Source organism: Balaenoptera borealis, assembly GCF_965194805.1.
Source record: "Balaenoptera borealis genome assembly, chromosome: 3".
NCBI classification, from domain to species: Eukaryota; Metazoa; Chordata; class Mammalia; order Artiodactyla; family Balaenopteridae; genus Balaenoptera; species Balaenoptera borealis.
Window position 1 is genome coordinate 47658588 of NC_138866.1, and position 27846 is coordinate 47686433.

General features: G+C 37.6%; 1 pseudogene across 1 annotated transcript; it reads left to right on the forward strand.

The window, feature by feature from the left end:
• Window positions 1-1686: 1686 nt before the first annotated feature.
• LOC309625400 (FUN14 domain-containing protein 1 pseudogene) lies at window positions 1687-26049 on the forward strand (annotated as a pseudogene). The gene has a single exon. The product of its transcript is annotated as an FUN14 domain-containing protein 1 pseudogene (transcript).
• The last annotated feature ends 1797 nt before the right edge of the window (window positions 26050-27846 follow it).

Consider the following 27846-nt stretch of genomic DNA (forward strand, 5'->3'; position numbering starts at 1 on the left):
GTGAGTCTTTCAGTTTTTGTTCAGACTCTGGCTTGATTGGGATTCTGATTTTGCTGATGCTCATAGGGAGAAAATGAAGAGAGGGAGGTTCTTGAATACCTCTGACTAATAAGCAAAGGCAGTTGCAGATTTAAGTTCCAGAATGATTCAGAGAAGCTATAAATCATTAAAGACCACAGTGCTAGCTGTGTATTACAACTTGAGGTGAGTGACAGAGCCTAATAATTGTTCCCCAATATCCTCTCTCTTCTTTCTTTTGATAATGAAACCCCCACTTTTTACTTAGGTACATGACTGCCCAGGTAGAGACATTCACAGGCCTCAGTTGGAACTAGATGGATGTGGCCATGTGACTAAGTTTTGGTCAATAGAATGTTAGCAGAAATGATGTGTCCACTTGTAAGTAATGTCTTGCCTTTCACTGCCTCTTTATCCCTTCCCACAAACCAGAGCATGAATGGAGCTTCAAAGACGAAGATCACACTCTGGGACAAGAGTCATCAAACTTTAACCCATGGGCCAGATGTGGCCTGCCATCTGTTTTTGTAAATAAAGTTTTATTGGAATAATGCCATACCCACTCATTTATATGTCTATGGCTGCTTTCATGCTACAATGCAAGACTTGAGAAGTTATGACGGAGAATGTATGGCCCACAAAACCTAAAATAATTACCATGTGGCCCTTTGCAGAAGAAGCTTACTGATTCCTGTTGTACATGATTATGGAGCAGCGAGAAGGAGCCTAGATACCCAAATGACCCCATGGAATGGAGTCTCTTATTTGCCTAGATTATCTGCCTACCTCTGGACTATTACCAGAGAAAAATAAATTTCTCTCATTTGAATCACTACATATCTGGGTCACTTTCTTATAGCATCTTATTTAAACTTAGTATGGTACAAAACAATATTTTAACAAATTTAGTTTCCTATAATGAACATATAATGAGTAAATTTAATGTTTCCATAACAAATAATTAAAGGTAGCTTAGCCACAAGATTAGGGTTATGTAAGACAACACTAATTACTTAAGACATGATTTAAAGGGAACTCTTACAATCATAACTCGATAGAAAAAATGTGTAAACAACTTACAGAATATGTATATATCTGACAATATGGTGTCACTACTCTAATGTAGTTTAATATTTACATTCACAATTTTTTCAAAGTAAAATTCTTCTAAATATTCTCCAGTTTTTACTCTTATTGAATAAGACAAAATGACTGGTTCAGTCTTGTCTCTTCAAAGCAGCTGTCTACAGGGTCTACTTTCTTGAAGTTCTCCAATAAACTGCAGATTGAGACATGTTATTTGCCTTCAACTACAATTTCTAGACAAGGCTGAATTTAAAAATATGTGTCTAAAAGTCGTGCAATCATTATTACTATCTACTTCCAGAACATTTGCATCACCCCCAAAAGGAATTCCATATTCATTAGCAGACACTTCCCTTTCCCCCCTTCCTCCAGCTCCTGGCAACCACTAATGTGCTTTCTGGCTCTATGAATTTGTCTTTTCTGGGTATTTCATATAAATGGAACATGTGGCCTTTTGTGACTGGCTTCTTTCACTTAGCAATCTCTTCAAAGTTCATCCATGATGTAGCATATATCAGTACTTCATTCCTTTTAATGGCCAAATAACATTTTGTTATATGGATATGACACATACCATATATGGATATGACACATCAGTTGATGGACATTTGGGTGTTTCCGTTTTTTTGGCTATTAGGAATAAAGCTGCTAAGTACAAAAAATAAAATATGTCTTATAGTTTTCTGTTTCTAAAAGAGACAGGGGGTTTAATCCTAAAGGAAATCAGAGGTCAATTATGGAGAGCTTTAAAAGGTTGCCACAGGACAGAGCAAAGGGGAAAATTAACAAATTTAATTAACTATCCTCACAGCTGTCCTCTTTATGTCTGAGCTTTCTGCATCTCACCTGATAAACTAAAGGATAAAAATTTTAAAACAATGCAATGTTTTGAAAAATTACTAAAATTTACTCCAGAAATGAAAAAATATATTCATATGAAAGCCTATATGTGAATATTTAGAGTAGCAAACTTGGAAACAAACCAGTCTTTCAACTGACGAATGGATAAACACTTTACTCAAGCAATAAAAGCAGGATAAACTACTCCTCTGCAATGAAGAGGAGTGATTATTGATACATACAAAACATGGATGCAACTCAAGTGCGTTATACTAGGGAAGAAAGCCAGATTTAAAGACTATCCACTGGGTTATTCCATTTATATTACATTCTGGAAAAGGCAATACTGCCAGAATAGAAAGATCAGTCTTTGCCAGGGACTGAGAGGGAAGGGTTGACTACAAAGTCCAACACAAAGGAATTTTGGGGGTAATGGAAGGGTTTGACTTGATTCAGGCCATGGTTACACAACTCTAGGCATTTGTCAAAGCTCAAAGAACTCAAAACTGAAAAAAATAAATTTAACTATATGTAAATTAAGAAAAAATAAAAGGACACTAGAGGTGATAGAATTAAAATAGCAATGTTTGAATATTCTTAACCATGACATTATGCACATATAATAACAGGGGCAGGGTAAAATACACACAATCTTGTGAAATCTACTCTTTGATTTAGAGGCACAACAGATGAAATTAAATTGTTTATGTGGAACTACATTATCCCTCTCACTGTTTTTGTTTTTGGTCTTTTTTGTTTTCTTTTTTTTGAATTTCACATAAGTTAATTTATTTTTATTTTTTATTTTTGTTAACATCTTTATTGGAGTATATTTGCTTTACAATGTTGTGTTAGTTTCTGCTGTATAACAAAGTGAATCAGCTATATGTATACATATATCCCATATCCCCTCCCTCTTGCGTCTCCCTCCCACCCTTCCTATCCCACCCCTCTAGGTGGTCACAAAGCACTGAACTGATCTCCTTGTGCTATGCGGCTGCTTCCCACTAGCTATCTATTTTACATTTGGTAGTGTATATATGTCAGTGCCACTCTCTCACTTCGTCCCATCTTACCCATCCCCCTCCCCATCTCCTCAAGTCCATTCTGTATGTCTGCATCTTTATTCCTGTCTTGCCCCTAGGTTCGTCAGAACCTTTTTTTTTTTTTTTTTTAGATTCCATATATATGTGTTAGCATATGGTATTTGTTTTTCTTCTTCTGACTTACTTCACTCTGGATGACAGACTCTAGGTCCATCCGCCTCACTGCAAATAACTGAATTTCATTTCTTTTTATGGCTAATATTCCATGGTATATATGTGCCACATCTTCTTTATCCATTCATCTGTCAGTGGACACTTAGGTTGCTTCCATGTCCTAGCTATTGTAAATAGTGCTGCAATGAATACTGTGGTACATGACTCTTTTTGAATTATGGCTTTCTAAGGGTATATGCCAAGTAGTGGGATTGCTGGGTCATATGGTAGTTCTATTGTTAGTTTTTTAAGGAACCTCCATACTGTTCTCCATAGTGGCTGTATCAATTTACATTCCCACCAACAGTGCAAGAGGATTTCGTTTTCTCCACACCCTCTCAAGCATTTATTGTTTGTAAATTTTTTTTTTTTATTGTTTGTAGATTTTTTAATGAGGGCCTTTCTGACCGGTGTGAGACGATACCTCATTGCAGTTTAGATTTGCATTTCTCTATAATGATTTGTGATGCTGAGCATCCTTTCATGTTTGTTGGTAATCTGTATATGTTCTTTGGAGAAATGTCTATTTAGGTCCTCTGCCCATTTTTGGATTGGGTTTTTTGGTTTTTTGATATTGAGCTGCATGAGCTGCTTGTATATTTTGGGGATTAATCCTTTGTCAGTTGCTTCATTTGCAACTATTTTCTCCCAAAAACCCAAAAGAGGGTTGTCTTTTTCTTTTGTTTATGGTTTCCTTTGCTTTGCAAAAGCTTTTAAGTTTCATTAGGTCCCATTTGTTTATTCCTGTTTTTATTTCCATTTCTCTAAGAGGTGGGTCAAAAAGGATCTTGCTGTGATTTATGTCATAGAGTGTTCTTCCTATGTTTTCCTCTAAGAGTTTTATAGTGTCTGGCCTTACATTTAGGTCTTTAATCCATTTTGAGTTTATTTTTGTGTATGGTGTTAGGGAGTGTTCTAATTTCATTCTTTTACATGTAGCTGTCCAGTTTTCCCAGCACCACTTATTGAAGAGGCTGTCTTTTCTCCATTGTATATTCTTGCCTCCTTTATCAAAAATAAGGTGACCATATATGCATGGGTTTATCTCTGGGCATTCTATCCTGTACCATGGATCTATATTTCTGTTTTTGTGCCAGTACCATACTGTTTTGATTACTGTAGCTTTGTAGTATAGTCTGAAGTCAGGGAGTCTGATTCCTCCAGCTCCGTTTTACTTTCTCAAGATTGCTTTGGCTATTTGGGGTCCTTTGTGTTTCCATACAAATTGTGAAACTTTTTGTTCTAATTCTGTGAAAAATGCCATTGGTAGTTTGATAGGGATTACATTGAATCTGTAGATTGCTTTGTGTAGTATAGTGATTTTCACAATGTTGATTCTTCCAATCCAAGAACATGGTATATCTCTCCATCTGTTTGTATTGTCTTAATTTCTTTCATCAGTGCCTTATAGTTTTCTGCATACAAGTCTTTTGTCTCCTTAGGTAGGTTTATTCCTAAGTAGTTTATTCTTTTTGTTGCAGTGGTAAATGGGAGTGTTTCCTTAATTTCTCTTTCAGATATTTCATCTTTAGTGTATAGGAATGCAAGAGATTTCTGTGCATTAATATTTTATCCTGCTACATTACCAAATTCATTGATTAGCTCTACAAATTTTCTGGCAGCATCTTTAGGATTCTCTATGTATAGTATCAGGTCATCTGCAAACAGTGACAGTTTTACCTCCTCTTTTCCGATTTGGATTCCTTTTTTTTCTTTTTCTTCTCTGATTGCAGTGGCTAAAACTTCCAAAACTATGTTGAATAATAGTGGTGAGAGTGGGCAACCTTGTCTTGTTCCTGTCTTAGAGAAATGGTTTCAGTTTTTCACCATTGAGAACGATGTTGGCTGTGGGTTTGTCATATATAGCCTTTATTATGTTGAGGTAAGTTCCCTCTATGCCTACTTTCTGGAGGGTTTTTCTCATAAATAGGTGTTGAATTTTGTCAAAAGCTTTTTCTGCATCTATTGAGATTATCATATGGTTTTTATTCTTCAATTTGTTAATATGGTGTATCACATTGACCGATTTGCCTATATTGAAGAATCCTTGCATTCCTGGGATAAACACCACCTGGTCATGGTGTATGATCCTTTTAATGTGCTGTTGGATTCTGTTTGCTAGTATTTTGTTGAGGATTTTTGCATCTATGTTTATCAGATATTGGCCTGTAGTTTTCTTTCTTAGTGACATCTTTGTCTGGTTTTGGTATCAGGGTGATGGTGGCCTCATAGAATGAGTTTAGGAGTGTTCCTCCCTCTGGTATATTTTGGAAGAGTTTGAGAAGGATGGGTGTTAGCTCTTCTCTAAATGTTTGATAGAATTCGCCAGTGAGGCCATCTGGTCCTGGGCTTTTGTTTGTTGGAAGATTTTTAATCACAGTCTCAATTTCAGTGCTTGTGATTGGTCTGTTTATATTTTCTATTTCTTCCTGGTTCAGTCTCGGAAGATTGTGCTTTTCTAAGAATTTGTCCATGTCTTCCAGTTTGTCCATTTTATTGGCATATAGTTGCTTGTACTAATCTCTCATGATCCTTTGTATTTCTTCAGTGTCAGCTGCTACTTCTCCTTTTTCATTTCTAATTCTGTTGATTTGAGTCTTTTCCCTTTTTTTCTTGATGAGTCTGGCTAATGGTTTATCAATTTTGTTTATTTTCTCAAAGAACCAGCTTTTAGTTTTATTGATCTTTGCTATTGTTTTCTTTATTTCTTTTTCATTTATTTCTGATCTAATTTTTATGACTTCTTTCCTTTGGCTAACTTTGGATTTTTTTGTTGTTCTTCTTTCTCTAATTGCTTTAGGTGTAAGGTTAGGTTGTTTATTTGAGATGTTTCTTGTTTCTTGAGGTAGGATTGTATTGCTAAAAACGTCCTTCTTAGAACTGCTTTTGCTGCATCCCATAGGTTTGGGTTGTTGTGTTTTCATTGTCATTTGTGTCTAGGTATTTTTTGATTTCTCTTTGATTTCTTCAGTGAGCTCATGGTTATTTAGTAGTGCATTGTTTAGCCTCCATGTGTTTGTATTTTTTACAGTTTTTTTCCTGTAATTGATATCTAGTCTCATAGTGTTGTGGTCGGAAAAAATGCTTGATATGATTTCAGTGTTCTTAAATTTACCAAGGCTTGATTTGTGACCCAAGATATTATCTATCCTGAAGAGTGTTCCATGAGCACTTGAGAAGAAACTGTATTCTGTTGTTTTTGGATGGAATGTCCTATAAATGTCAATTAAGTCCATCTTGTTTAATGTGTCATTTACAGCTTGTGTTTCCTTATTTATTTTTATTTTGGATGATCTGTCCATTGGTTAAAGTGGGGTGTTAAAGTCTTCTACTATTATTGTGTCACTGTCAATTTCCCATTTTTGCTGTTAACATTTGCTTTATGTATTGAGGTGCTCCTATGTTAGGTGCATAAATATTTACAATTGTTATATCTTCTTCTTGGATTGATCCCTTGATCATTATGTAGAGTCCTTCTTTGTCTCTTGTAATAGTCTTTATTTTAAAGTCTATTTTGTCTGATATGAGAATTGCTACTCCAGTTTTCTTTTGATTTCCATTTGCATGGAGTATCTTTTTCCATCCTCTCACTTTCAGTCTGTATGTGTCCCTAGGTTTGAAGTGGGTCTCTTGTAGACAGCATATATACAGGTCTTGTTTTTGTATCCATTCAGCCAGTCTACGTCTTTTGGTTGGAGCATTTAATCCATTTACATTTAAGGTAATTATTGATATGTGTGTTCCTATGACCATTTTCTTAATTATTTTGGGTTTGTTTTTGTAGGTCTTTTCCTTCTCTTGTGTTTCCTGCCTAGAGAAGTTCTTTTAGCATTTGTTGTAAAGCTGGTTTCGTGGTGCTGAATTCTCTTAGTTTTGCTTGTCTGTAATAGTTTTAATTTCTCCGTCAAATCTGAATGAGAACCTTGCTGGGTAGAGTAATCTTGGTTGTAGGTTTATCCCTTTCATCACTTTAAATATGTCCTGCCACTCCCTTCTGGCTTGCAGAGTTTCTGCTGAAAGAGCAGCTGTTAACCTTATGGGGGTTCCCTTGTATGTTTTTTGTGGCTTTTCCCTTGCTGCTTTTAATATTTTTTCTTTGTGTTTAATTTTTGATAGTTTAATTAATATGTGTTGTGGCATGTTTCTCCTTTGATTTATCCTGTATGGGACTCTCTGCACTTCCTGGACTTGATTGACTATTTCCTTTCCCATATTAGGGGAGTTTTCAACTATAATCTCTTCAAATATTTTCTCATTCCCTTTCTTTTGCTCTTCTTCTTCTGGGACCCCTATAATTCGAATTTTGCTTCATTTAATGTTGTCCCAGAAGTCTCTGAGACTGTCTTCAATTCTTTTCATTCTTTTATCTTTATTCTGCTCTGTGGTAGTTATTTCCACTGTTTTATCTTCCAGGTCACTTATCCATTCTTCTGCCTCAGTTATTCTGCTATTGATTCCTTCTAGAGAATTTTTAATTTCATTTGTTGTGTTGTTCATTGTTGTTTGTTTGCTCTTTAGTTCTTCTAGTTCCTTGTTAAATGTTTCTTATAGTTTCTTCATTCTATTTCCAAGATTTTGGATCATCTTTACTATCATTAATCTGAATTCTTTTTCAGGTAGACTGCCTATATCCTCTTCATTTTTTTGGTCTGGTGGGTTTTTACTTTGCTCTTTTCATCTGTTGCATATTTCTCTGTCTTCTCATTTTGCTTAACTGTGTTTGGGGTCTCCTTTTCACAGGCTGCAGGTTTGTAGTTCCCTTTGTTTTTGGTGTCTGCCCCCAGTGGGTGAGGTTGGTTCAGTGGGTTGTGTAGGCTTCCTGGTGGAGGGGACTGGTGCCTGTGTTCTTGTGGATGAGGCTCGATCTTGTCTTTCTAGTGGGCAGGACTGTGTCCCGTAGTGTGCTTTGGGGTGTCTGTGAACTTATTATGATTTTAGGCAGCCTGTCTGCTAATGGGTGGGGTTGTGTTCCTGTCTTGCTAGTTGTTTGGCATGGGGTGTCCAGCACTGCAGGTTTCTGGTCGTTGAGTGGAGCTGGGTCTTAGCGTTGAGATGGAGCTCTTGCTGATTGATATTACTGGGGCCGGGAGGTCTCTGGCAGTCCAATGTCCTGAACTTGGCTCTCCCACCTCGAAGGCTCAGGCCTGACACCCAGCCAGAGCACCAAGACCCTTTCAGCCACAAGGCTCAGAAGAAAAGGGAGAAAAAAATAAATAATAATAAAATAAAATAAAGTTATTAAAATAAAAAATTAAAACGAATATTATTAAAATAAAAAAATTAAAATGTAATAAAAAAAGTGGGCAACCAAAATTAAAACGAATATTATTAAAATAAAAAAATTAAAATGTAATAAAAAAAGAAGTGAGCAACCAAACCAATAAACTAATCCACCAATGATAACAAGTGCTAAAAACAATATTGAGATACACATAAAAATCAGAAACTAGTCAGTCTCATACAGCAAACCCCAAGTCTACAGTTGCTCTCCAAGTCCACCGCCTCCATTTTGGGATGATTCGTTGTCTATTCAAGTATTCCACAGATGCAGGGTACATCAAGTTGATTGTGGAGATTTAATCCACTGCTCCTGAGGCTGCTGTGAGAGATTTCCCTTTTCTTCTTTGTTCGCACAGCTCCTGGGGTTCAGCTTTGGATTTGGCCCTGTCTCTCTGTGTACGTCGCCCTCTGGCATCTATTCTTTGCCTAGACAGGCGGGGGTTAAAGGAGCGGCTGATTAAGGGGCTCTGGCTCACTCAGGCTGGGGGGAGGGAGGGGTATGGATGTGGGGCGAGCCTGCGGCACAGAGGCCGGCGTGACGTTGCAGCAGCCTGAGGTGCGCAGTGCGTTCTCCCGGGGAATTTGTCCCTGGATCACGGGACCCTGGCAGTGGCGGGCTGCACAGGCTCCCGGGAGGGGAGGCGTGGATAGTTAACTGTGCTTGCACACAGGCTTCTTGGTGGCTGTAACAGCAGCCTTAGCGTCTCATGCCCACCTCTGGTGTCTGCGCTGATAGCCACAGCTCGTGCCCATCTCTGGAGTCCGTTTAGGCGGTTCTCTGAATCCCCTCTCCTTGCGCACCCTGAAACAATGGTCTCTTGACTCTTCGGCAGCTCCAGACTTTTTCCCGGACTCCCTCCCGGCTAGCTGTGGAGCACTAGCCCCCTTCAGGCTGTGTTCACGCAGCTAACCCGAGTCCTCTCCCTGGGATCTGACCGCCGAAGCCCGAGCCTCAGCTCCCAGCCCCCGCCCGCCCCGGCAGGTGAGCAGACAAACCTCTCGGGCTGGTGAGTGCTGGTTGGCACCCATCCTCTGTGTGGGAATCTCTCCGCTTTGCCCTCTGCACCCCTGTTGCTACGCTCTCCTCTGTGGCTCCGAAGCTTCCCCCCACCCTGCCTCCACCAGTGAAGGGGCTTCTAGTGTGTGGAAACCTTTCCTCCTTCACAGCTCCCTCCCAGAGGTGCAGGTCCCATCCCTATTCTTTTGTCTCTGTTTTTTCTTTTTTCTTTTGCCCTACCCAGGTACCTGGGGAGTTTCTTGCCTTTTGGGAGGTCTGAGGTCTTCTGCCAGTTCTGTAAGAGTTGTTCCACATGTAGATGTATTTGTGATGTATTTGTGGGGAGGAAGGTGATCTCCACATCTTACTCCTCTGCTGTCTTGAAGGTCCTCCCCCTCACTGTTTTTGATTCAGCCTTAATATAAAGTTAAACTCAGGTCAAATTTTTTTGAAGCAGGAACTTGTAGGAAAACTCTAAGATACCATTGATATAAATGCTTTTGTAAGTTGAAACCACTGAAAGCACTGGATTAACAATTAACCTTTATTTAGACAGACCAGGTAGATGGTAAGTAAATATTTATAGTATGATTTGCCATAAAATGTAGGTTCAATCTATAATTGCTTCTTATCATGAATTTGCAGGTTCATCTAAATCTGTTTACTAAGAGGGCAAAGAGCTTCCTTTAATATTGAAAGTTTGTGATGATAGTTTCAAAGACTGTTGAGAGATGAATGGTTTATAACACAGCTGTTGGAAGGCAGGCTCTAGCAAACTGGGTTTGTTCACATAAAGTTGTCAGCTATGTTTGCCATAAGAGGCTGTCCTCGCTCACCAACTTATTGTGACTAACTAACCAGTTGACTGTGACCTCACTGATCTGGTATTTTGCAAAGTAAAAAAAAAAGACTCTAATATATAAATTTTAAATCATAACAAATACTCTCTTTTCCAAAAAATGCTTTACATACCAATATATATAAATTAACTTTCAGATATCAAGTGCTGCTGCTCTACTTTAAATTTTATATTGGATATTTAAGTTTGGCTATAAAAATATAAAGAGTCAAACTATTTTATTTGCTAGTTAAACTTATACAGATCTATCTTAAATTGCCTGGCTTGTCTTCCATTTTAAATATTTTTACACTATTTAATTTTTAAAAGTGTTAAATTGGTGGGTTGAAGATATTACCTTATAGATCTATATAGTATTTGCTACTCATTGCAAATATATGTAACTCTAAAAACATAAGAAAGTGAGATTTTAATAAATAATAAATTGGAAAATAAAGATGAATCAGTAATAAAATAGAAGACATAGGGGGAAAGGCAGAAAAGCTTAAAAAGGAAATAATATTTAGTGAGCAATAAACTGAGCAAAACATATAGAATGAGAAGGTTTAAATGGTAAAAAAAAAAAAAAAAGGTTTAAACTAATAAGATAAAAATCAAAGTGAGGGTTGTCTCTGTTATGATATTCAGTATTTCAGTTTGGGTGTGCAAAAAAAATGAAGTAGGGGGAGCTTTCCTTATATCTCCGTAAGTCGGCTCAATTCAGTTTTTGCTAATGGTAGAAAACTTAAACTTGCCAATTCAATTTAATTCAGTCCTTCCAGTTTAAAACAATCAGTTTTGTCTAATTGCTCTGTTCATTTAACATTCTCCATCTTCCTTCTTCCTGGGGGTAGACTGAGACTCCAGGGGCTGCACAGTGTCCTGACCGTGAGGGAGGGATGCCTGTGAGTGGGCCAGCCTCTGCCCTCACTGGTGTCCTCTCTCTGGGCTTGACCTTGTCCTGTGTCCACCCGGCTCCCTTGCTGATGTCTGCAGCTCCATCTTGGCTTGTAGTCAGCAAGTTCCACACACATTGCTTCCTCTTTGTCGCAGTTATGAGCCCTCTTCCTTCTCAGCTCTGTGTTCTTCAGGGCAAATGCCAATTCCAGAGGCTCTTCGGTGCCACCCAGGTGTGCATGGGCCTCTTTGGGGCTGCTGTCAGGGCTACTTACATGGACACCACACTCAGCATTGCTAATTCATTGCCTTGAGTCAGGCTGGACTTGGAGCTCCTCTAGGGCCCTTCTCTCAGTTTACCCAGGGAAGGGAAGTACACAACTCTGTTCTTGAGGCCCCCCAAACTCATCAGAAAGTTCTAATCAACCCTACAACATTGGGGCTCAGCCTGCAGGAGAAGCAGCCTGGGTCCAGGCTCTTCTCAGAAACTGTGCATCTCAGGTTTTACATCTCCCTTTGTAGCCACTGGTTGAATTCTCATTTCCTTTTGGGATGGGAAACATCTTTGATAACATCATGTACCTCTCCCCACAGAGGGACATAAATAACTTCTGCTGAGGCCTCCAGGCCCCCCAAATTAGAACAAAAACAAGGCACTTCTGGTTCTTGACAAGTAGGAGACTAGCTCAGGCTGCTGGCCTCCTCCTCCAAACCTATCCCTGGAGGGGCCTCAGAGGGAGAGGGAAGTGTATGGAGCTGAAAAAAGTAAAAAAATAAAGGGAAAATTTGAGTGAAACCCTCATGGGAAACCATAAGGGGAATATAACCTGGGAAGTGGGAGGTAAGGACAGAATGCTGGTCATATGCAGGCAGACATCCAACTCCCTGAATGTCCCTCCTCTCCCTCCATTCCCAGAGGCCCAGGAGAGTATAACAAGGGGGAACTTTTACATAGAACAGCCTCGGGGTAGAAGAGTTACGTAGGGGTTCCTGAGGGGCCCAGTTGCCTGATGAAGAGAAAAAGCAGGAGTGGTAATTTCAATCCGGGCACCACAGGCACTGAGGTCTGCCCTCATTCTTGCCCCTTAGACCTGCCGGGAAAGCACAAGCTAAGGCCATGGCATCAGCCAGGAGCATGTTGCTAATCAAGGCAGCTGTGGAAATGACTGCAAATTGTCTACTAATATTTGTTTTTTCATAAGTTGAAAAAAGAATACCCATTTTTTAGCTGGACACATGATTACCCAGAATAAAAACTAAATTTCCTGGCCTCCTTTGTAGCATTCATATGACAAAGAATATTTTTTAACAACTATATGCTAATAAATCTGAAATTTATAAAAGTGAATTTCTGAGAAAAATAGAAAGCTAATATTGTCACAAAAAATAACTTGAACAGACCAATAATCATTAAAGTAACTACAATTATAGTCATCAGAGATCTCCCCCAGTCACCCTAAAAGCTCCAGGCTTAAACAGTTGCATAGGTATAGATATAGATAGAGGTATAGATAAACAGCAAGATAATGCTGTTTAGCGCAAGTTGTTTCAAAAACCATGCCCCAGCTCTTTTCATGAGGCTGGTTTACACTTGTTTTCAAAATTGCATAAGGAGACGAAAAGCAAAGAAAGTTACAGGCCCATTTTCACTTATTAACATAGAAATCATAAGTAAACTACTAGTTAATCAAACCCAACCGTATATTGAAATATATTAGGTTAAAGTAGTTTCTCCCAAGAATGCAGGAATGGTCTAACATCTGAGAAATCTATTAATGTAACTCATTACTTCAATGCAGTAAAAGAGAAAAATCACATGTTTATTTCAATAGTTATAGAAAAAACACTTGATAAAATTCAACACCTAAAATAAATAAGAAAATAAATAAACTCTAAGGAAAGAAGGAGTAAATGAGAGCTTCCCTAATTTCATGAAGTCTATATACCAAAAACTAATGGTAATCTTTCTAAATGGAGAAAAGTTAGACACATTTTTTTTTAGCTCAATAAACAAAAACTCAGGGATTATCACATTACCATTATTTTGTTGCCATAGTAGCAGATATCCTGACCACTGCAATAAGTCAATCAATCAATCAATCAATTGATCAATTGATCAAATAAAACATATAAGAAATAAAAAGAAAGATAGGAAAAAAGCTGTCATTAATGGCAGATTAAACAATTCTGTACAAAGAGAATCCAGGAGAATTGACAGACACATTATTGGAATTCATCAAGATTACTTGATAAATGATCCTTATACAAAAATCAGTTACAGGGACTTCCCTAGTGGCGCAGTGGTTAAGAATCTGCCTGCCAATGCAGGGTGCATGTGTTCAAGCCCTGGTCCAGGAAGATCTCTCATGCCACCGAGCAACTAAACCCGTGTGCCACAACTACAGAGCCTGCGCTCTAGAGCCCTCGAGCCACAACTACTGAGCCTGCATGCCACAACTACTGAAGCCCACGTGCCTAGAGCCCATGCTCCTCAACAAGAGAAGCCACTGCAATGAGAAGCCCGCACATGGCAACGAAGAGTAGCCCCTGCTCGCTGCAACTAGAGAAAGCCCGTGCACAGCAACGAAGACACAACGACCCAACACGGCCAAAAATAAATAAATAAATGAATAAATTTATTTTAAAAAAATCAGTTACATTCCTTTACACCAATAAGTTATGTCAATGTAATTTTTTAAAATAAAAATATCATTTTTTAAGACCGATAAGAAACAGAAAGCACTGAGAAGCAAATATCACAAAATATATACCAGATCTTTGAGGTGAAGATGTTAAAGAAGACCTAAATAAATGGAAAGGTTTATTATTATTTTGTAAATAGGTAGATTAAATAGAAAAAGTTTATTTTTACCAAGTTAATAATGTTAATACAACAAATCTTGAATTAATAAATGTTAATACAATAAAAATTCCATTTTTGTGGAATTTAATAAGCTGACTCTAAATTTTATACAAAAGAACAAACGGCCAAGAGAAATTAAGACAAATAAGCAGGGAGACATGCCTTATCAGATATCAAAATTGTAATGATGTTAAGTAATTAAAACAGTGTGATATAAGTACAGAGATAGACAAATGGAATATGGAACAGATTAGAGAGTCCAGGAACAGACCCATGCAAGTAAGAAAACTTGCTAAATAAATAAAAGAGATGTCCATACAGATCAGCAGGGGAAAGATGGACTATGTGAGAAATGGTTCTGGGGAAAATGGTTAACCACAGGAGGAAAAATTGCACTAGAGCTCCACATCTCACCATATACAAGAGGTGACTCAAGCTGAATTAGACCATGACGTCCAAAGCAAAACTTTAACTCTTTTGGAGGAAAATTTAAGAAAATTTCTGTATGTTAGGGCGTGAAAATATTTTTTAAAAGAGACAAAATAAGTTCAAACCATAAATGAAAGATTGGAATATTTGACTAGATTTTTTCAAAATTCCATATTACAAAAGATAGCATGGAGGAAATGATAAACTACAGACTGGGAGAAGGTATTTTCAGTGCAGGCGATGGACAAATAATTGGTACTTAATATGTAAATGATTCCTAAAAAGAAAAGGAAAAGATAACACAATATAGAAATGGCAAAGAATATAGATAGGCAATTCATGGAGGAACGGGGGTTTAACCTTAAGAGTAATCAAGGAAATGCAAACGAAAACCACAGTGAGGTACCGTTTCACACTTGTCTTATTGGTAAAAATTAAAAAGTCTGACCATCCCAGTGGGTGGAGACAATATGCATCAACACTGCTGGGGTGGGAGAGGAGAGAGTAAGTTCGAATCATCACTTAGAGCAATTTGGCAAAATTTAGTAAAGTTGAGAATGCGTATTCACTATAATGCTGCAATTTCACTTCAAGGTGTCTACCCTAGGAACTCTTGAACAGGTACACAAGGAGGCACATAGAGGATGCTCACTGCAGCATTATTTGTAATGGCAAATAGGTGACATTTGCCATTACAAATAATACGGAACTAGGAGAAGAGAGGAGCTTTGTGAGCTTCCCCCCCGCCCAGGCCAAGTGCACAGAGAGGTGTTCCCAATCCCTGGGTCCTGGTGAGTCTGGGTCCCAGCTTCTTGTCAAGCTAAGACACCTATTACAATGGTAGAGTTAAATCTTTCGCCCAGAAATCTGCCCAGAAAAACTAGCTCAGAAAGCTGCAGATAGAGAAGATAGAATATGCTTATAGGGACATCGAGAGAAGAGGTAAAGAATGCCAGGAGTTTGGGTGTTAGTTAAAGTCTATTTATTTAAGAGGTGTGGGAAGTTGTTGAACAATTCTTCTATTCTCTTATCCAAATGTTAGTGAAATGAATTAGCTGTAACATGTTAAACATGCTTACGTGTATAAAATACCCATCATAAAATCACATCAAGATAGCTAAAATCGGTCTTAAAATATTAAATAATTCCCCCTTCATGTCATCCCAGGATCATATTTTAAAGACTTGGAATATTTCTGCTAGCTAATCTCTCAAGTCACCCAGGATTTAAACCACAAGATTCAAAATTCTAACTGATGACCTGATATTAACTTATAATCCTGTCACTAGGATAATTAAGTTGTCATGAGGTACGTAAATGATATAAAATAGTATAAATGGTATAAACGAAATGATATAAATTCTTGGTTATTATAGAAATCTTAAAATGATTTAAAAGTAATCCATAACGAAAAACTTTTGTTTATCTGACATTTACTAGCACCAGCGGTCCTTTTTCACAATGTCAGAATGCTCATGTTTGTTTTTATGTTTTTTCAGTTTTTTTTTTTAAATAGACTTTATTTTTAGAGCAATTTTAGGTTCACAGCAAAACTGAGTGGAAGGCATGGCTTTCCCATGTACCCTTTTACCCCCACTTATGCAGAGCCTCATTAGCAACATCCGTCGCAAGAATGGTACATTTATCCTTGTGTTTTTCTGCTGCCAAGACTATGAATCAACAAGGTTTGATCTTTTAAAGCCTTTGCCATTTAGATGAACCTTCTTCATCCCAGCCTTGTTAATGATCATTGACAGGACTTCTTGTACTAAATGAACATCTTTTTAACTCCGCCAATTATGGCCCAGTTGACAATTGCAAGAGGGCAGTTGGAGAGAGAAACTCCAGACTAGGATTTCCCAAAAAGTAGTGAGTGAGGCAAAAAAAGGATGTGGTACCCGTTAAGAGAGTTTGAGCCATTGTCTCCCACTGCCAAAAAATGTTTTGGGGGTAATACTAGCATCATATGATTCTTCAGAAAAAAGAGTCATAATGTCAATTAAGTGTGTGAAAAACCACACGCACTCTCTTGGAGACTTATGATGCACATGAGTATATTAAAGACTGAGAAATTCTTTACTAAAAGAACCTTGATAATTTTTTTCTAACCTAGTATTACCTACATTTATTTGACCACAGGGAAGTAATCCTATTCTATTAACATTTATGGAATTTGGGCTCCATGAAAATCATTTGGGAAAGTGCTGATCAGCATTTGGCATCAAGTTATCCAAGATGAAGGACAATAAAACAAACAGAAGCATGAGACTAAAAAAATGTCTAAGGAAAGGAGCCTAAAGAGATAATGAGATTGAAGTCACAGGAAAGGGATCATTAGTAGAGTCCAGTAAGAACTCTTTAGGGACTTCCTTGGCGGTCCAGTGGTTAAGACTCCACGCTTCCACTACAGGGGGCACAGGTTTGATCCCTGGTCGGGGAACTAAGATCCTGCATGCGGCGTGGCCAAAAAAGAGAAAACTCTTTAACATTCCTGGCAACCAAATGACATAGGTATTATAAATATACACATTTTGCAGATGAGAAAATAGAGTCTCCAAGAGGTTAAGTTGCCTAGGGTCATTATTAGCTGGTTAGTGGCAGAGCTGGTCTTCAAGATCAGGTGTGATTCCATAGACTGTGTTCTCTCCACTGTGCCATGTTTTTCTCTAAGTTCTGGCAATTTAGTTTTCTAAATATTTCCCCCACTTTTCTCTTCTTTTCATCTTTCCACTGAAGTAGTAGTGGATGATGAATCAAGTTTTTGGACATTTTGAATTGAGGTTCACAGAGTATATGCTTCATTTCTTCCCTCCATTTCATCATACATATTTCCTTTTCTGCCCTGAATACTCTTGAGATCTCTTTCCCAACTCCCTATCTGCCTCCACGCTTTTGCCGTATCTCCAGAGCAAATATTGTATTGAAAAAATTATAAATTGATGAAAATATTTTACTATGAAGAGAATATTGGCTTAAAAATAAGGTCCAGTAGTGGATGGACACTTTTAGTACAGATAAATATAAAAATTTTCATAACATCTGTTTCCTGAGTCACATGCATGTTTTAAAGTACGCTGAGTAATGAAAACAGTGTTATTGTCAGAATATGCCTACAAGGTTTAATTGAAAATGAGGCTACTTCCAGTGCATGAGAAATCTGGGGACTGACCTTTCCTCCAAAATCTAATTCTGTTCAAAGCAAAATGTTTTAGTATGGTTACAATTGTCAATAGTGAGCAAATCCACAAACAGCCTTGATCCGTTACTACCAGACATTAGGATCATGCCCTCTCTTTGCTTTCTTCACCTGTATTACTTTCTCTTCCACCAGACTCCTGTTTATTTATTTTTCCCTATTTATGTGTTGAGTTTTTAAAGATCTTTAAAAATATTTGAAAAAATTTAAAAATAAATCTGTATATTATACTGTGAAATAATAGAAAATATATATATTGGTCTCTGCTCCTGGTTCCTGGACCAGGGCTCCTAAAACCCTTGTAAGTTCCTATGTGATAAGACCACTAGGAGCATCTTTTGTTCTAATGATGTGACTCTGAGTGGGCTCCTAAATGGCTCCTGGATGAGGGCTTGCCATCAGAAAGACCAAGCCATGATTAGAAGCCTGGAATTTTCAGCCCCACCCTCCAATATCTTGAGAAGAAAGAAGGGCTGAAAATAGAGTTAATGATCTATCATGCCTATGTAATACAGTCTCCATACAATCCCCAAAGTATGGGGTTTGGAGAGCTTCCAGGTTGGTGAACACATCTATAAGGGAGGGTGATGCACCCCAACTCCATGGGGACAGAAACTCCTGTGCTTGGGACCCTCCCAGACCTTGCCTTATGTATCTCTTCCTCTGGCTGTTCATCTGTCCTTTATTATATCCTTTAAGAAATTGGTGAATGTAAGTAAGTGTTTCCCTGAGTTCTGTGAGCTCCAGCAAATTAATCAAACCTGAGGAGGGGGTCACTGGAACCTCTGATTTGTAGGCAAACTCAGACAGAAGTTGTGGGTAGCCTGGGGACCTACTAGTGATTGGCATCTGAAGTGTGGTGGGAGGGGCAATCTTGTGGGACTGAGCCCTTAACCTGAGGGATCTGATGCTAAGTCCAGGTAAGCAGTGTCAGAACTGAGTTAGACTGTAGAACACCCAGCTGGTATCGTGGAGAATTGCTTGATGTGGGGAAGAACCTCCACACAGTTGGTGACCAGAGTGAAGTGTTCTGTGGGACCTAGTAAGGGAGACACATAGGAAAGAAACACACAGTAGGAAGAACTGGGTTTTTCCCTACATAGGCAGATGGAAGACTAAGGTTTTTTCAATATATATACCATAAGAGAATTAAGGGGTAAACTTCAAGATTTCCATTCCTCTTTGTTAGCATCAGCTTATATATTGTCATTAGCAAAGTTGTGTTGGTTTCCTTTTGTGATATTCACATATTCATAAATAAGCATGAGAGTGCAGTCCGTGGGATGTCTAGTTAGCAGAGTGGTCTTAAGTAAAGAATAGCGTCTTTTATATACTAATAAGATTCTGATTCATATTAACTCATAAGACCAGAAAAATAAAAGGATAATTTGATTTTCAGGTTAGAGTCCAAAACAGAAATGTCTTTCTGATGGGTGTACGTTTAGATGAAACAATGCACAATCACTAAACACCAAGCCGAGGTTTGCAGCTCAAGTGCTTTGCCAGCTCTATAGGAGAAGATTACACCACCTTTCCCTTTGCAAAATGTATGATCTGGTTGGGAAGACAGAACTAGCACACAAGGACTATGAAGGAATCATGCAAGGGAGTATGTAATTTGGTGTTAACTCTGTGGAATATACAGAACTGTCCTGACACGACATTTTGACGTTTGCTTTTGACATCTTCCAATTTCTCATTTCTGTGCTCCTCTCCTTTTCCCTGGGTCTTCCTCTCTAACCTCCCAGGTAGCCAGAATATATACTCTCCTTGCCACCACATCTGACCTCAAGTGTGTATTTATTGAATTCAAGATGCTATAGATTACAAAATATACGATTATTTTTGTAGCACTATGAAAAAATCATGTCAATTAAATTATATTACACTGCTTTCATTTAATTAAAAATTTTAAATCATTTAGAATTGGGCTTATATAGATTTTTTTTACATATAATACTCCTTTGCATACACAAAAAGGAAAATAAAGTTAATGGTTAAATCATTACAGTTTTCTCAAACCTTCACAACTTCCAATAAAATAATGTTATTAAACTAATTTTTATTGAGTTATAAATGACTAGCCCCAGATTCAATTTCATTTTAAGTCAACACGTATTTATTGAATATCACTATATATCCTGCACTACAGAGAATCCGAGAAGAAGTTCAGATAAGTTTCAGTAAAGAGGTTAAGATCTGAACTGGACCCTGTGGGATGGATGAGATTATACTTTTGGGGGATGAGATGCAAGAAAAGGGAGAAAGTTGAAAAAATAAACCTCTGTGATGTGAATGATTGTTCAGTTGCAAAGAGATATTGCAAGTACCAGTCTGATATCAGAAACAGACCATTCACACAAAAATAAATAAAACCAAAAACACATGAACACAGAGTTATCCATTAAAACTACTCACTCTTCAACCAAAATGTCCAAACTGAAATAAAGTACTTAAAAAAACAAATAAAAGAATAAAAGCTAAAGCATGGAATATTACACAGATATATAAAAAATGGAAACTAATTACAGTATAGTATCAAGTAAAAAAGTGGGATACAAAGTTATAGCATAATTACATCAATAAAAAAATATATATGCCTGTAACCGAAATTGCAGAAAGAACTTAGGTAGAAATACATATTATTCTTCCTTCTAGATTTTTTTTTTGATGTACTATCTTGTATTAGTTTCTTTCTTAGAGGGTGTATTAGTTTCTTTCTTAGAGGATGTATTAGTTTCCTAGGGCTGCCATGACAAAGTACACAAACTGGATGGCTTAACAGAAATTCGTTTTCTCACAATCCTGGAGACTACAAGTCCAAGATCAAGGTGTCAGCAGGGCTGATTTCTTCTGAGGCCCCTCTCCTTGGCCTGTAGATAGCACTCTTCTCCCAGTGTCCTCACATGACTTTTTTCTCTGTGTGTCTCTATGTCCTAATTTTTTCTTTCAAGGACACCAGTCTTATTGAATTAGGCCCATCTATATGATCTTATTTTACCTTAATTACCTTTTAAAAAAATTTTTTTATTGGAGTATAGTTGATTTACAATGTTGTGTTAGTTTCAGGTATACAGTAAAGTGAATCAGCTATACATATACATATAACCACTCTTTTTTTTTTTTTACATTCTTTTCCCATATAGGCCATCACAGAGTATTGAGTAGAGTTCCCTTTGCTATACAGCAGGTTCTTATTAGTTATCTATTTTATATACAATAGTGTGTATATGTCAGTCCCAATCTCCCAATTTATCCCTCCCCCACCCATCTCCCGGTAACCATAAGTTTGTTTTCTACATCTGTGACTCTACTTCTGTTTTGTAAATAAGTTCAATTGTACCTTTTTTGAGATTCCACATATAAGCAATATCACATGATATTTGTCTTTCTGTGTCTGACTTACTTCACTCAGTATGACAACTCTAGGTCCATCCATGTTGCTGCAAATGACATTATTTTGTTCTTTTTTATGGCTGAGTAATATTCCATTGTATATATGTACCACATCTTCTTTACCCATTCCTCTGTTGATAGACATTTACGTTGCTTCCACGTCCTGGCCATTGTAAATAGTGCTGCACTGAACATTGGGGTGCATGTATCTTTTTGAATTATGGTTTTCTCTGGGTATATGCCCAGTAGTGGGATTGCTGGGTCATATGGTAGTTCTGTTTTTAGTTTTTTTAAGGAACCTCCATACTGTTCTCCATAGTGGCTGTATCAATTTACATTCCCACCAACAGTGCAAGAGGGTTCCCTTTTCTCCACACCCTCTCCAGCATATATTGTTTGTAGATTTTTTGATGATGGCCATTCTAACTGGTGTGAGGTGATACCTCATTGTAGTTTTGATTTGCATTTCTCTAATAATTAGTGATGTTGAGCATCTTTTCATGTGCTTTTTGGCCATCTGTATGTCTTCTTTGAAAAATATGGAATGCCTCGCGAATTTTCATGTCATCCTTGGGCAGGGGCCATGCTAATCTTCTCTGTATCATTCCAGTTTTAGTATATGTGCTGCTGAAACGAGCACCTTCTAGATTTTCTTTTGACACTGTTTTTATACCCTCTTTTTAATTATCAGTTTGAAAGTACATATGAGGAAAATTGAACTCAGCAGGTTGGCTGGGGGTGGGAGTGGGGAAGAATGATATAGTAGGTAAATCAATAGGAGATTATAAAAAGAGAAGAAATTATTATCAAAATATTATTTAAATGCTAATATAAACCTATTATACTTCTGCTTCTTTTTAAATATTCTAATAAGTTATCCAAAGGAATCAGGAAAAGAGAAGCATGGTATAACAGAGATTGCACTAGTTAAATGCCATGTATTAATATTTCATGACCAGTTTTTTTCATACACAATCTAATGAAAGCTGTAAATTTTTTTTTTTTTGATTATAAACAACAGAAATTTATTTCTTACAGTTCTGCAAGCTGGACGTGCAAGATCAAAGTGATGGTCAATTCAGTGTCTAGTGAGAACCTGCTTCCTCATAGACCACAGTCTTCTTACTGTAATCTCACTTGGCAGAAGGCCAATGCTGTAATTTTTTTAAAGCACAAAATTGGAAAGCCACGGTGGCCATTGATATACTGACAGCCTAAAATATCTACATTTGGATTTTTCAGATATGTATTTTGTTTTCAGACTCAAAAATAGATTTTTCTATTTTATATATTACCATTTCGTGTACTCTTTATTCCTTTGTATGAATCCAAGTTTCCTTCCTGATGTCATTTTCCTTCATCCTAAACTTCCTTCAACACTTCTTGCAGTGCAGGTTTCCTGGTAAGAAAATGTCTTTATTTCACCTTCATTTTTTAAAGGAGATATTTGCTGGATATGCAATTACAGGTTAATAAATGTTGATGGGTCCCCTTTTCCTCCCCCTCTAGTAATTTTTTAAAATGTCATTCCATTGTCTCCTGATTTGCATTGGTTCTTGATGACAAGTCAGTCATAATTCTTGTCATAGATCCCTGTATGTAATGCATCTTGGGCTGTTTTAAATATTTTCTCTTATCATTAGTTTTCAACAATGTAATTACAATGAGTCTTGATGTTATTTTCTTTGTGATTATCTTTCTTGTTGTTTGTTGTACTTCTTAGAGCTGTGTGCTGATATTTTCCGTCAAATTTGAAGAAAAAAATCAGGCATTATTCCTCCAAATAATAGAGCTATTAGGATAGAGTTGATAGTTAATAGGATAGAGTTCTTTCTCACTCTATCCTATAAACCCAATTACACATATGCTATATCACTTGATATTGATGGTGTCCCAATACCAAGTGTTTTTTTAGAACAGCTTACAGAAAAATTGAATGAAAAGTACAGAGAGATCTTTTTCTACCTGATAATTTTAAATTTTATGCTGGATTGTGTATAGTTAAGTGCCTAGATTTTATTGTCTTCTTTTAGATGGTGTTGAATTTTGTTCTGATGGCAGTTAATTTACTTGTGAATTGACACAGTACTTTTGAATCTTGTTTTTAACTTGGTTAGGGCAGATCTAGTCTTTATTTTAGAGCTAGAATATCCGTTGTACTAAGGTGTGGCCTTTCTTGGCTATCAACTGAGTACCAGGGGGGTCTCTCCTCTCGACTGGTTAGCATTCCATGTATCCCAGCCCTGTGTAAGCTGCAGGACCCCTGTGATGGTTTCCTGCTTGGCCTTCAGGAGTCTTGGACTGTGCAAGATCAGCTAAGAATTCGGTAGACGTTATCAGGGGAACTTCATGCAGATTTCTAGATTATCTTTGTGAAGCTCCCTCCTTTCTGAGAAAATTCCATTCATCTCAACACCTTTGAACTTTAAACTATGTTTCCTCAGCTCAGTGAGACTACCAGCTCTGTTTGGGTTCCCCATCCTTGCATCATGGTAAGGAAAATTATCTCCGGTCAGAAAACAAGGGTGATGGTGCTACTTACATCATTTGTTTCCCTTCCATCAGGGATCACAATCCTGAACTGCCTCTTGTCCAACATTTGAAATGATTGTTTCATATATTTTTCTAGTTTTTATGCTTGTTTACCACAGGTGCCATTTAGTCTATCATAGTCAAAAACAAAATCCACTATAGAGTTTTTTATTTAAAAAATTGTTTAATGATTGAAAATTTCAAACACATGTAAAAGAAGAGGGAGGAGTAAGATGAAATCCTAGACACATATCACTCAACTTCAATAATTAGCAACTCATGGTCAATCTTGTTTCATCTATACCTATTCATTCATTTACCTCACTTCTATCTTATTTTGAAGCATATATTAGCCATCATATCATTTCATCCACAAATATTTCAGTATTTATCTCCAATAAATAAGATTTTTTAGTATAGCCACAATACCATTTTCATACTTTAATAAGTTAATAATTCCGTAATATAATCACATAAAGAGTAAGTGTTCATAAAAGGTAAGAGGTAAATACTATTTATATGTTCTTGGGTAATTCAGTTAACTTCCTGGTGCCTCCATTTCCTAATCTATAAAATGGGTCTGATGGAAGGAAGTTGGGCTAGGTGTTGTCTCAGGCCCCTTACCCCCATCTTTGTTATATAACTAAAAATCTTGTACTCTCATATTAAAAGTCATTATCTTGGTTTTGAGCAGCTTGCATTATTTAAAAAAAAAAGTAGATCATGGAGACCTGGAACGCCCCTCCCCAAGAATATGAAAGTGATGATGACTCTTACGCAGTGTTGGATTTAACTGAGTATGCAAGAAGACACCACTGGTGGAATCGAGTGTTTGGCCACAGTTCCGGACCCATGGTAGAAAAATACTCAGTAGCCACCCAGATTGTAATGGGTAGAGTGAGTGGCTGGTGTGTGGGATTTTTGTTCCAGAAAGTTGGAAAACTTGCAGCAACTGCAGTAGGTGGTGGCTTTCTTCTCCTTCAGATTGCCAGTCACAGTGGCTATGTGCGGATCGACTGGAAGAGAGTTGAAAAAGATGTAAACAAAGCAAAAAGACAGATTAAGAAACGAGCAAATAAGGCAGCACCTGAAATCAACAATATAATAGAAGAAGCAACAGAATTTGTTAAACAGAACATTGTGATATCCAGTGGATTTGTGGGTGGTTTTTTGCTAGGCCTTGCATCTTAAGGATATGAATGTTCTATCATAGTGGAGTCACCTCTGAGAAGAGAAATGGTGGTGACAAGATGGTCTCAACATTACCTATGGGCTTCCCTGGTGGTGCAGTGGTTGAGAATCTGCCTGCCAGTGCAGGGGACACGGGTTCGAGCCCTGGTCTGGGAAGATCCCACATGCCGCGGAGCAACTAGGCCCGTGAGCCACAACTACTGAGCGTGCATGTCTGGAGCTTGTGCTCCGCAACAAGAGAGGCCGCGATAATGAGAGGCCCGCGCACCGTGATGAAGAGTGACCCCCGCTCGCCTCAGCTAGAGAAAGCCCTCGCACAGAAACGAAGACCCAACACAGCCAAAAATATAAATAAATAAATAAATAAATAAATAAATAAATAAAAATACTTTAAAAAAACACAAAAAGCTTATTAAAACAAACAAACAAACAAACAAAAAACATTATGCATTGACAGATTCTCCAGGATGACAAGAAACAACTAGCTGGACAGTACCAAACTCACTGCTTAGCATTTTGCCATCTGAAATTTGGCAGATTAGTATCTGCTATAAAACAATCTGTATGATCTGTGTATAATAGTATTCCTGAGCAAAACTGGCTTTCATTACTTTTTAAAAACTTGCATTTGCTTAAAATTTGCCTATAAAACACCACCGTTGGATGTAGATATGGAGAGAGAAAAAAATCTGTTGGCTATATTCCCCAGTGAAGTATCATCCTCATTTTATTTAAATAAGATGTTCTCCATTGTGCTTTTTAGTATAGTGCCAATAATTTAAAAATTTGTATTATAGCTTCAACAGTAGGGCTGACTTTTTTTTAAAGATATGTTTGCAATAAACTGAAGAACTGTAATGCCCTTTTTATGGAAGGATTTACAAATAATAGAATTATTAAAGATATTAAACAAATTTAATACCAATTTTTAGGTTGTTTTTTCCTGCAATTCTTACTTTGCTTACTATGTAATAACTGTAGTAAATGCTCTTCTAGGGAAATGCTCTTCTAGGGAAATACTACATGTCTAAAGCTCTTTTTCTTTTTTTGATGTCTATAGTTTAAAAATATCTTCTTGTGTATAAGCTTCTAATTTTTTTATTCATTTGTTTATCTTGACAGCCTGGGTAGAATTAATTATTTTGAGGGTACATATAGTTGGGTCACTGATTCGTTTTATTAACTTTGAGTGAACCTTGTTTTTCATGAAAAAAATCCTAATTATTATTTTGACCCTTTCTTTACAAAGAGGTAAAAATCACCTTAAAATACTTAGTAGTATAGTATGAATTTATTGTCTGAAGAACAGTGATTTTCTATATAATCATGAAATTGTAGTTTAAAGAGAATCATCTCTTTGATCTAGTCTGAGATGTAAATGCTGAGGCTTTCAGCTTTTTAGGTAGCATTTTTTTTTTTTTTTTTTAATTTATTTATGGCTGTGTTGGGTCTTCGTTTCTGTGCGAGGGCTTTCTCTAGTTGCGGCGAGTGGGGGCCACTCTTCATCGCGGTGCACGGGCCTCTCACCATCGTGGCCTCTTTTGTTGCGGAGCACAGGCTCCAGACGCGCAGGCTCAGCAGTTGTGGCTCACGGGCCCAGTTGCTCCGCAGCATGTGGGATCTTCCCAGACCAGGGCTCGAACCTGTGTCCCCTGCATTGGCAGGCAGACTCTCAACCACTGCGCCAGCAGGGAAGCCCCTAGGTAGCATTTTATGTTGGTCCCAACACTAGGCCAGTTGACTTGTTTCTCAGGGCCGATATCACACTCCCTCAGAGGGTCCTTGGCCTAGAAAAGCTTTTTGTATTGTTTGTTTTGTCCAGAGTTCTACGCTGGAATTGGGAAAAACCGCAGAACAACGTGTGTTGGAATCTTCAGATTGGAAAGACTTTGCAGATACTCAGACTATCTCCTTTTGATAGGAAGTCCCTATAGTATTTTTTGTGTATTGTAAACATAAGGCATTTCATACTTGCAAGATTGTTACAGTTTGTGTGCTTTCATTTTTGCAAGACTCCTTAAAATTGAATGTGGGATTGATCTTCATTTTCTTCCTTTACTCTCAGCGCCTCAGATAAAATGCTAAATAAAACTCAGACTTTCTTAATATGAAGTGATTTTGCTTATAAATACTTAATTTTTCTTCTTTGAGCTTTTCTCTGTTTCTGCCTTGCCTAGCTTTTCATGACTGTGGAATTAAAAGGGAAAAATATTCTACGTTAGGCAGAACCTGGGCCGTGCTTCTGTGTGCCATATCTGGGTGATACCCTTCATCTGATACAGTGTGGCAGGCTACTGAGGGAAGCTCTAGGAGCTGGCTCAGTTTGTTCATTTTGGAAATATTTATAGTGTCTGTTCTGTGTGTGATACATTGGGAAAGTGGTGGGCACAAAAATGTCTGCCCTCAAATAAAGACTAAATATTCCTATATGAAAAGTTACATACTAATATAGGACAACCTGGCGTATGATTTAGTGGCAAATGCGTTGTAGAGATAACTACTTTCAGAGTCCAAACATGAATGAAAAGTGAAAAAGAGCACTTCATTTTTTACCTATACGTTTCCAAGTATTTGTTGATTTGTTTGAAAATATTTGTATATCAGTGTGAAATATTATCAGCTCTCTCCATATGCTCTCCTCTCTGTTAGTGCCCTTTGTTCTGCCTCGTGTCCGTGCCGTTTCCCCACGAGGTTGTACGCTACTTGAGGCAGTCGTGTGTGGTGTTAATTAATCTATAACTTGTGACACACCCTGTGTAATGCTTTGCTCAGCATAGGTATTCAGCTGATGTTGTGAATGAGTACGTGAAAAGCATATGACTGTGCTAGAGTTGGTGTCAACCTATAGGAAATCTTCTCTGTATGGCAGCCCCGTGAATCAGAAGCTCCAACAGAAATGACTTGGTGGGGCTTGGCCTGAATGAAAAGCCTAGAGCTTGCCTTTGTCTAAAATGGGGACTTTTATGTTTGAGGGCATAAAGGTTGTTTGCAAGATTTATTAAAACTTGAGTATGTGGAATATAG